This window comes from Perna viridis, chromosome 7 (genome assembly GCF_037379345.1).
Source record: "Perna viridis isolate PV_CMFRI_1.1 ecotype Kerala chromosome 7, ASM3737934v1, whole genome shotgun sequence".
NCBI lineage: Eukaryota > Metazoa > Mollusca > Bivalvia > Mytilida > Mytilidae > Perna > Perna viridis.
The window spans coordinates 7,986,622-7,996,777 of record NC_142451.1 but is presented as its reverse complement, the minus strand read 5'-3'; positions in this window follow the sequence as shown (position 1 = coordinate 7,996,777).

The following is a 10,156-nucleotide window of genomic DNA, read 5'->3' as shown; positions in this document are numbered from 1 at the left end:
ACTTTTTCCAAGATAGGACATAAAAATCAGCCAAAAAGACCAATTTTCCATAATTTGGACCTATAACTTAAAAAAATGCATATTTTGAAGGATTTTTGTAGTGTATTCCTCTCATGGCAAAGTTAACAAGATCTTCAAGTAGTTTAAAGCTATTTCAAGAAACTTTTCATTTTGCCATGGCTTCATTTTAAGGCTAAAAACCACTAATTCCACTTTCCATAGGCTTCTATGCTAATTTCACAATATTCAATGGGTTCTCTGGACTTTACCTTAACTTTAACCTGCAGAGGACTATATATCAGCATGATTCTACATATGTCAGCTCACAATCCTCAGAATGGCATGTGGGGTTAGCAGACTTGCAGTGCAGTACTGGTCACCGAAAGTGAAGGGTCTATAAATAGCATGGGAAATCCCAGTGTTTTCACAAGATAGGGGTATATTTAAAAATCATTATGGAGATTAGGCTTCACATCACAAGAAGCAAAATGCACCTATAAAATGTACAGAAATGTTTTTCCTTTCAGAAACTGTTTAAATTTTTTAAATAAGATGAGAACTTTTTCACAGCACTATGAGGAACAGGGGTAATTTTTGCGTAGGACTATTTTTGCATACGTTCCGAATGCTCATTGGTTGAATTGGTGGTCTGTAACCTAAAGAGTCACTTTTTGTCTTAGAAAAAATAAAGAACTATACAGGTATCTTCCTACACACATACTGAATGCATTTGCAAAGTTTCAGTGAAATGTGACAAGCACTTTTTTAAATATTTGATTTTTAAATATAGTGTAACCAAGTTGTGCGAGCAAAAAAGTGACAATATTCTACCATACTTAAATGCATTAAATATTTGCAAAGAACTTTTTCTGACTTTTCAAATAAAAAATATCAATCACAACTTGTGTTTTAACAATATTAATGAAGAAATAGTTTTAAAAGTAATCATTTTCTGAGAAATTGGTCTATTTTTAAAAATTTATTTCTGACATGCCTCCCCCTTTTTCTTGATCACATGTCAAAAATCCTAAATCTTTAAATTTTCACAAAAGGTGATATATTTGGCTTTAAATTTGTAAATACAGTGTTTTCACATTAAAACATGACCAGTAAAGGGCACCTAAAGCAAAAAAAGTACTCAATAATGGATTTTCCATGTTGCCATAGGGGAATGCTGATATGGCCTTAACCGCAGTAATGAAAGTGAGTTTTTCCTCATTTCTAACCTAATTTTTGCTCAAATCTACACAAAACTTGATTTCAAGTGCTTATTACCACCATATTTAGGTAAATATAGCCCTCAAAGTTTAATATTTGATATTTTTACTAAATTTTCTACACTTTTTCCAAGATAGGACATAAAAATCAGCCAAAAAGACCAATTTTCCATAATTTGGACCTATAACTTAAAAAAATGCATATTTTGAAGGATTTTTGTAGTGTATTCCTCTCATGGCAAAGTTAACAAGATCTTCAAGTAGTTTAAAGCTATTTCAAGAAACTTTTCATTTTGCCATGGCTTCATTTTAAGGCTAAAAACCACTAATTCCACTTTCCATAGGCTTCTATGCTAATTTCACAATATTCAATGGGTTCTCTGGACTTTACCTTAACTTTAACCTGCAGAGGACTATATATCAGCATGATTCTACATATGTCAGCTCACAATCCTCAGAATGGCATGTGGGGTTAGCAGACTTGCAGTGCAGTACTGGTCACCGAAAGTGAAGGGTCTATAAATAGCATGGGAAATCCCAGTGTTTTCACAAGATAGGGGTATATTTAAAAATCATTATGGAGATTAGGCTTCACATCACAAGAAGCAAAATGCACCTATAAAATGTACAGAAATGTTTTTCCTTTCAGAAACTGTTTAAATTTTTTAAATAAGATGAGAACTTTTTCACAGCACTATGAGGAACAGGGGTAATTTTTGCGTAGGACTATTTTTGCATACGTTCCGAATGCTCATTGGTTGAATTGGTGGTCTGTAACCTAAAGAGTCACTTTTTGTCTTAGAAAAAATAAAGAACTATACAGGTATCTTCCTACACACATACTGAATGCATTTGCAAAGTTTCAGTGAAATGTGACAAGCACTTTTTTAAATATTTGATTTTTAAATATAGTGTAACCAAGTTGTGCGAGCAAAAAAGTGACAATATTCTACCATACTTAAATGCATTAAATATTTGCAAAGAACTTTTTCTGACTTTTCAAATAAAAAATATCAATCACAACTTGTGTTTTAACAATATTAATGAAGAAATAGTTTTAAAAGTAATCATTTTCTGAGAAATTGGTCTATTTTTAAAAATTTATTTCTGACATGCCTCCCCCTTTTTCTTGATCACATGTCAAAAATCCTAAATCTTTAAATTTTCACAAAAGGTGATATATTTGGCTTTAAATTTGTAAATACAGTGTTTTCACATTAAAACATGACCAGTAAAGGGCACCTAAAGCAAAAAAAGTACTCAATAATGGATTTTCCATGTTGCCATAGGGGAATGCTGATATGGCCTTAACCGCAGTAATGAAAGTGAGTTTTTCCTCATTTCTAACCTAATTTTTGCTCAAATCTACACAAAACTTGATTTCAAGTGCTTATTACCACCATATTTAGGTAAATATAGCCCTCAAAGTTTAATATTTGATATTTTTACTAAATTTTCTACACTTTTTCCAAGATAGGACATAAAAATCAGCCAAAAAGACCAATTTTCCATAATTTGGACCTATAACTTAAAAAAATGCATATTTTGAAGGATTTTTGTAGTGTATTCCTCTCATGGCAAAGTTAACAAGATCTTCAAGTAGTTTAAAGCTATTTCAAGAAACTTTTCATTTTGCCATGGCTTCATTTTAAGGCTAAAAACCACTAATTCCACTTTCCATAGGCTTCTATGCTAATTTCACAATATTCAATGGGTTCTCTGGACTTTACCTTAACTTTAACCTGCAGAGGACTATATATCAGCATGATTCTACATATGTCAGCTCACAATCCTCAGAATGGCATGTGGGGTTAGCAGACTTGCAGTGCAGTACTGGTCACCGAAAGTGAAGGGTCTATAAATAGCATGGGAAATCCCAGTGTTTTCACAAGATAGGGGTATATTTAAAAATCATTATGGAGATTAGGCTTCACATCACAAGAAGCAAAATGCACCTATAAAATGTACAGAAATGTTTTTCCTTTCAGAAACTGTTTAAATTTTTTAAATAAGATGAGAACTTTTTCACAGCACTATGAGGAACAGGGGTAATTTTTGCATAGGACTATTTTTGCATACGTTCCGAATGCTCATTGGTTGAATTGGTGGTCTGTAACCTAAAGGGTCACTTTTTGTCTTAGAAAAAATAAAGAACTATACAGGTATCTTCCTACACACATACTGAATGCATTTGCAAAGTTTCAGTGAAATGTGACAAGCACTTTTTTAAATATTTGATTTTTAAATATAGTGTAACCAAGTTGTGCGAGCAAAAAAGTGACAATATTCTACCATACTTAAATGCATTAAATATTTGCAAAGAACTTTTTCTGACTTTTCAAATAAAAAATATCAATCACAACTTGTGTTTTAACAATATTAATGAAGAAATAGTTTTAAAAGTAATCATTTTCTGAGAAATTGGTCTATTTTTAAAAATTTATTTCTGACATGCCTCCCCCTTTTTCTTGATCACATGTCAAAAATCCTAAATCTTTAAATTTTCACAAAAGGTGATATATTTGGCTTTAAATTTGTAAATACAGTGTTTTCACATTAAAACATGACCAGTAAAGGGCACCTAAAGCAAAAAAAGTACTCAATAATGGATTTTCCATGTTGCCATAGGGGAATGCTGATATGGCCTTAACCGCAGTAATGAAAGTGAGTTTTTCCTCATTTCTAACCTAATTTTTGCTCAAATCTACACAAAACTTGATTTCAAGTGCTTATTACCACCATATTTAGGTAAATATAGCCCTCAAAGTTTAATATTTGATATTTTTACTAAATTTTCTACACTTTTTCCAAGATAGGACATAAAAATCAGCCAAAAAGACCAATTTTCCATAATTTGGACCTATAACTTAAAAAAATGCATATTTTGAAGGATTTTTGTAGTGTATTCCTCTCATGGCAAAGTTAACAAGATCTTCAAGTAGTTTAAAGCTATTTCAAGAAACTTTTCATTTTGCCATGGCTTCATTTTAAGGCTAAAAACCACTAATTCCACTTTCCATAGGCTTCTATGCTAATTTCACAATATTCAATGGGTTCTCTGGACTTTACCTTAACTTTAACCTGCAGAGGACTATATATCAGCATGATTCTACATATGTCAGCTCACAATCCTCAGAATGGCATGTGGGGTTAGCAGACTTGCAGTGCAGTACTGGTCACCGAAAGTGAAGGGTCTATAAATAGCATGGGAAATCCCAGTGTTTTCACAAGATAGGGGTATATTTAAAAATCATTATGGAGATTAGGCTTCACATCACAAGAAGCAAAATGCACCTATAAAATGTACAGAAATGTTTTTCCTTTCAGAAACTGTTTAAATTTTTTAAATAAGATGAGAACTTTTTCACAGCACTATGAGGAACAGGGGTAATTTTTGCGTAGGACTATTTTTGCATACGTTCCGAATGCTCATTGGTTGAATTGGTGGTCTGTAACCTAAAGAGTCACTTTTTGTCTTAGAAAAAATAAAGAACTATACAGGTATCTTCCTACACACATACTGAATGCATTTGCAAAGTTTCAGTGAAATGTGACAAGCACTTTTTTAAATATTTGATTTTTAAATATAGTGTAACCAAGTTGTGCGAGCAAAAAAGTGACAATATTCTACCATACTTAAATGCATTAAATATTTGCAAAGAACTTTTTCTGACTTTTCAAATAAAAAATATCAATCACAACTTGTGTTTTAACAATATTAATGAAGAAATAGTTTTAAAAGTAATCATTTTCTGAGAAATTGGTCTATTTTTAAAAATTTATTTCTGACATGCCTCCCCCTTTTTCTTGATCACATGTCAAAAATCCTAAATCTTTAAATTTTCACAAAAGGTGATATATTTGGCTTTAAATTTGTAAATACAGTGTTTTCACATTAAAACATGACCAGTAAAGGGCACCTAAAGCAAAAAAAGTACTCAATAATGGATTTTCCATGTTGCCATAGGGGAATGCTGATATGGCCTTAACCGCAGTAATGAAAGTGAGTTTTTCCTCATTTCTAACCTAATTTTTGCTCAAATCTACACAAAACTTGATTTCAAGTGCTTATTACCACCATATTTAGGTAAATATAGCCCTCAAAGTTTAATATTTGATATTTTTACTAAATTTTCTACACTTTTTCCAAGATAGGACATAAAAATCAGCCAAAAAGACCAATTTTCCATAATTTGGACCTATAACTTAAAAAAATGCATATTTTGAAGGATTTTTGTAGTGTATTCCTCTCATGGCAAAGTTAACAAGATCTTCAAGTAGTTTAAAGCTATTTCAAGAAACTTTTCATTTTGCCATGGCTTCATTTTAAGGCTAAAAACCACTAATTCCACTTTCCATAGGCTTCTATGCTAATTTCACAATATTCAATGGGTTCTCTGGACTTTACCTTAACTTTAACCTGCAGAGGACTATATATCAGCATGATTCTACATATGTCAGCTCACAATCCTCAGAATGGCATGTGGGGTTAGCAGACTTGCAGTGCAGTACTGGTCACCGAAAGTGAAGGGTCTATAAATAGCATGGGAAATCCCAGTGTTTTCACAAGATAGGGGTATATTTAAAAATCATTATGGAGATTAGGCTTCACATCACAAGAAGCAAAATGCACCTATAAAATGTACAGAAATGTTTTTCCTTTCAGAAACTGTTTAAATTTTTTAAATAAGATGAGAACTTTTTCACAGCACTATGAGGAACAGGGGTAATTTTTGCGTAGGACTATTTTTGCATACGTTCCGAATGCTCATTGGTTGAATTGGTGGTCTGTAACCTAAAGAGTCACTTTTTGTCTTAGAAAAAATAAAGAACTATACAGGTATCTTCCTACACACATACTGAATGCATTTGCAAAGTTTCAGTGAAATGTGACAAGCACTTTTTTAAATATTTGATTTTTAAATATAGTGTAACCAAGTTGTGCGAGCAAAAAAGTGACAATATTCTACCATACTTAAATGCATTAAATATTTGCAAAGAACTTTTTCTGACTTTTCAAATAAAAAATATCAATCACAACTTGTGTTTTAACAATATTAATGAAGAAATAGTTTTAAAAGTAATCATTTTCTGAGAAATTGGTCTATTTTTAAAAATTTATTTCTGACATGCCTCCCCCTTTTTCTTGATCACATGTCAAAAATCCTAAATCTTTAAATTTTCACAAAAGGTGATATATTTGGCTTTAAATTTGTAAATACAGTGTTTTCACATTAAAACATGACCAGTAAAGGGCACCTAAAGCAAAAAAAGTACTCAATAATGGATTTTCCATGTTGCCATAGGGGAATGCTGATATGGCCTTAACCGCAGTAATGAAAGTGAGTTTTTCCTCATTTCTAACCTAATTTTTGCTCAAATCTACACAAAACTTGATTTCAAGTGCTTATTACCACCATATTTAGGTAAATATAGCCCTCAAAGTTTAATATTTGATATTTTTACTAAATTTTCTACACTTTTTTCAAGATAGGACATAAAAATCAGCCAAAAAGACCAATTTTCCATAATTTGGACCTATAACTTAAAAAAATGCATATTTTGAAGGATTTTTGTAGTGTATTCCTCTCATGGCAAAGTTAACAAGATCTTCAAGTAGTTTAAAGCTATTTCAAGAAACTTTTCATTTTGCCATGGCTTCATTTTAAGGCTAAAAACCACTAATTCCACTTTCCATAGGCTTCTATGCTAATTTCACAATATTCAATGGGTTCTCTGGACTTTACCTTAACTTTAACCTGCAGAGGACTATATATCAGCATGATTCTACATATGTCAGCTCACAATCCTCAGAATGGCATGTGGGGTTAGCAGACTTGCAGTGCAGTACTGGTCACCGAAAGTGAAGGGTCTATAAATAGCATGGGAAATCCCAGTGTTTTCACAAGATAGGGGTATATTTAAAAATCATTATGGAGATTAGGCTTTACATCACAAGAAGCAAAATGCACCTATAAAATGTACAGAAATGTTTTTCCTTTCAGAAACTGTTTAAATTTTTTAAATAAGATGAGAACTTTTTCACAGCACTATGAGGAACAGGGGTAATTTTTGCGTAGGACTATTTTTGCATACGTTCCGAATGCTCATTGGTTGAATTGGTGGTCTGTAACCTAAAGAGTCACTTTTTGTCTTAGAAAAAATAAAGAACTATACAGGTATCTTCCTACACACATACTGAATGCATTTGCAAAGTTTCAGTGAAATGTGACAAGCACTTTTTTAAATATTTGATTTTTAAATATAGTGTAACCAAGTTGTGCGAGCAAAAAAGTGACAATATTCTACCATACTTAAATGCATTAAATATTTGCAAAGAACTTTTTCTGACTTTTCAAATAAAAAATATCAATCACAACTTGTGTTTTAACAATATTAATGAAGAAATAGTTTTAAAAGTAATCATTTTCTGAGAAATTGGTCTATTTTTAAAAATTTATTTCTGACATGCCTCCCCCTTTTTCTTGATCACATGTCAAAAATCCTAAATCTTTAAATTTTCACAAAAGGTGATATATTTGGCTTTAAATTTGTAAATACAGTGTTTTCACATTAAAACATGACCAGTAAAGGGCACCTAAAGCAAAAAAAGTACTCAATAATGGATTTTCCATGTTGCCATAGGGGAATGCTGATATGGCCTTAACCGCAGTAATGAAAGTGAGTTTTTCCTCATTTCTAACCTAATTTTTGCTCAAATCTACACAAAACTTGATTTCAAGTGCTTATTACCACCATATTTAGGTAAATATAGCCCTCAAAGTTTAATATTTGATATTTTTACTAAATTTTCTACACTTTTTCCAAGATAGGACATAAAAATCAGCCAAAAAGACCAATTTTCCATAATTTGGACCTATAACTTAAAAAAATGCATATTTTGAAGGATTTTTGTAGTGTATTCCTCTCATGGCAAAGTTAACAAGATCTTCAAGTAGTTTAAAGCTATTTCAAGAAACTTTTCATTTTGCCATGGCTTCATTTTAAGGCTAAAAACCACTAATTCCACTTTCCATAGGCTTCTATGCTAATTTCACAATATTCAATGGGTTCTCTGGACTTTACCTTAACTTTAACCTGCAGAGGACTATATATCAGCATGATTCTACATATGTCAGCTCACAATCCTCAGAATGGCATGTGGGGTTAGCAGACTTGCAGTGCAGTACTGGTCACCGAAAGTGAAGGGTCTATAAATAGCATGGGAAATCCCAGTGTTTTCACAAGATAGGGGTATATTTAAAAATCATTATGGAGATTAGGCTTTACATCACAAGAAGCAAAATGCACCTATAAAATGTACAGAAATGTTTTTCCTTTCAGAAACTGTTTAAATTTTTTAAATAAGATGAGAACTTTTTCACAGCACTATGAAGAACAGGGGTACTTTTTGCGTAGGACTATTTTTGCATACGTTCCGAATGCTCATTGGTTGAATTGGTGGTCTGTAACCTTATGATGATTAATTTGGTTTGAATTAACAACGCTATCCAATCAAAAATAGTTGACCTCTAACCTCTTATCAGTACACGTTCATTTCCATGTATTTATGCGATAAGACCAATCGTTCACTTCGATACTCAAGTTGTATACGAATGTTAGACTCATAATAAGCTTTTTGTTGTTAAACAGGGACGGAAATCATCAAAGATAAAAAGGGATGCTGAGTGCCAAACGGAAGAGCTGTTTTCGCATTTCATGCGGTGTTAGATCCAAATATTTACAAAAAGGACAGCGGTTCCGATAGAGGAAGGGGTTCCTACGGGGCGCCGAATGGGACTTGATCTTTTTGTAATAAAAATTCCGTCATAACAAAATCTTCGTGTCGTACAGAACTATGTTACACTGACTTGTTTTATGAACAGTTCATTTTGTGATGACGAAATTCATTTGTGTCACAAAAATCAATTCTGTGTCACAAAATTCAGTTAATTTTTTGAGAAATTTTGTGAGGTAAAATTCAATTTTGTGAGACAAAATTCAATGGTGTGTCACAAAATTCAATTAAATGTTTTGAGAAATTTTGTGAGGTAAAATTCAATTTTGTGAGACAAAATTCAATTTTGTGAGACAAAATTCAATGGTGTGTCACAAAATTCAATTAAATTTTGTGAGAAATTTTGTGAGGTAAAATTCAATTTTGTGAGACAAAATTCAATTGTGTGTCACAAAATTCAATTTTGTATGAAAGTTAGTTTACAGAATCCTTTGGATATGCAAATGAATTCTCTCTCATTACGATTTTTGTAAGAAGGCATCTCATTGAATGTAGTAACCGCGGGTCTCACAGGTTTCAGATTACTTCGAGCAAAGAAATCTCATATGGTTGATGCGCTATTCTGCTAAAGTAATACTTTATTACATATTACTTACTTGACTTTTTTGACACGAAATTGAATTTTGTCTCACAAAATTGAATTTTGTGTACCAAAATACCGAAAGAGTATGATTGTTTTGTTACTTATGGCCGCAAAAGATATTCTTATACCACACACATATATATCCCTCCCAACGACACCCCCCGAAAAAAGCCGAATCAAACCAGTGACTTTATATTACCATTAGTATTATATAATCCCTGATCAAACAAACTAATAAATGACTGCTAGGTTGAAAACAAGTTGTGTACCGATCTGAATCATAATATATTTTAATGCGCTTATCGCCTTGGTCGTGACATTGAAAGGAGAAAAAAATAAACATAAACTTTGCCTAGATGGTATCATAGAGATTTTTACGATGCAATTTTCCCAGGGATGGTGTCAGTCTGCGGTCTGGTGAGCTATAGCTTATCAGCCGAGAATTAACTGCAGCTAGATGAGAGGTGACAAAAGCAGGACTTATTTCAACGATAGCGGCTCAAGTTTGAATGATTTTACTGACAGTTTCTAGCTGGAGTTCGCTAAATTGAATTTTCG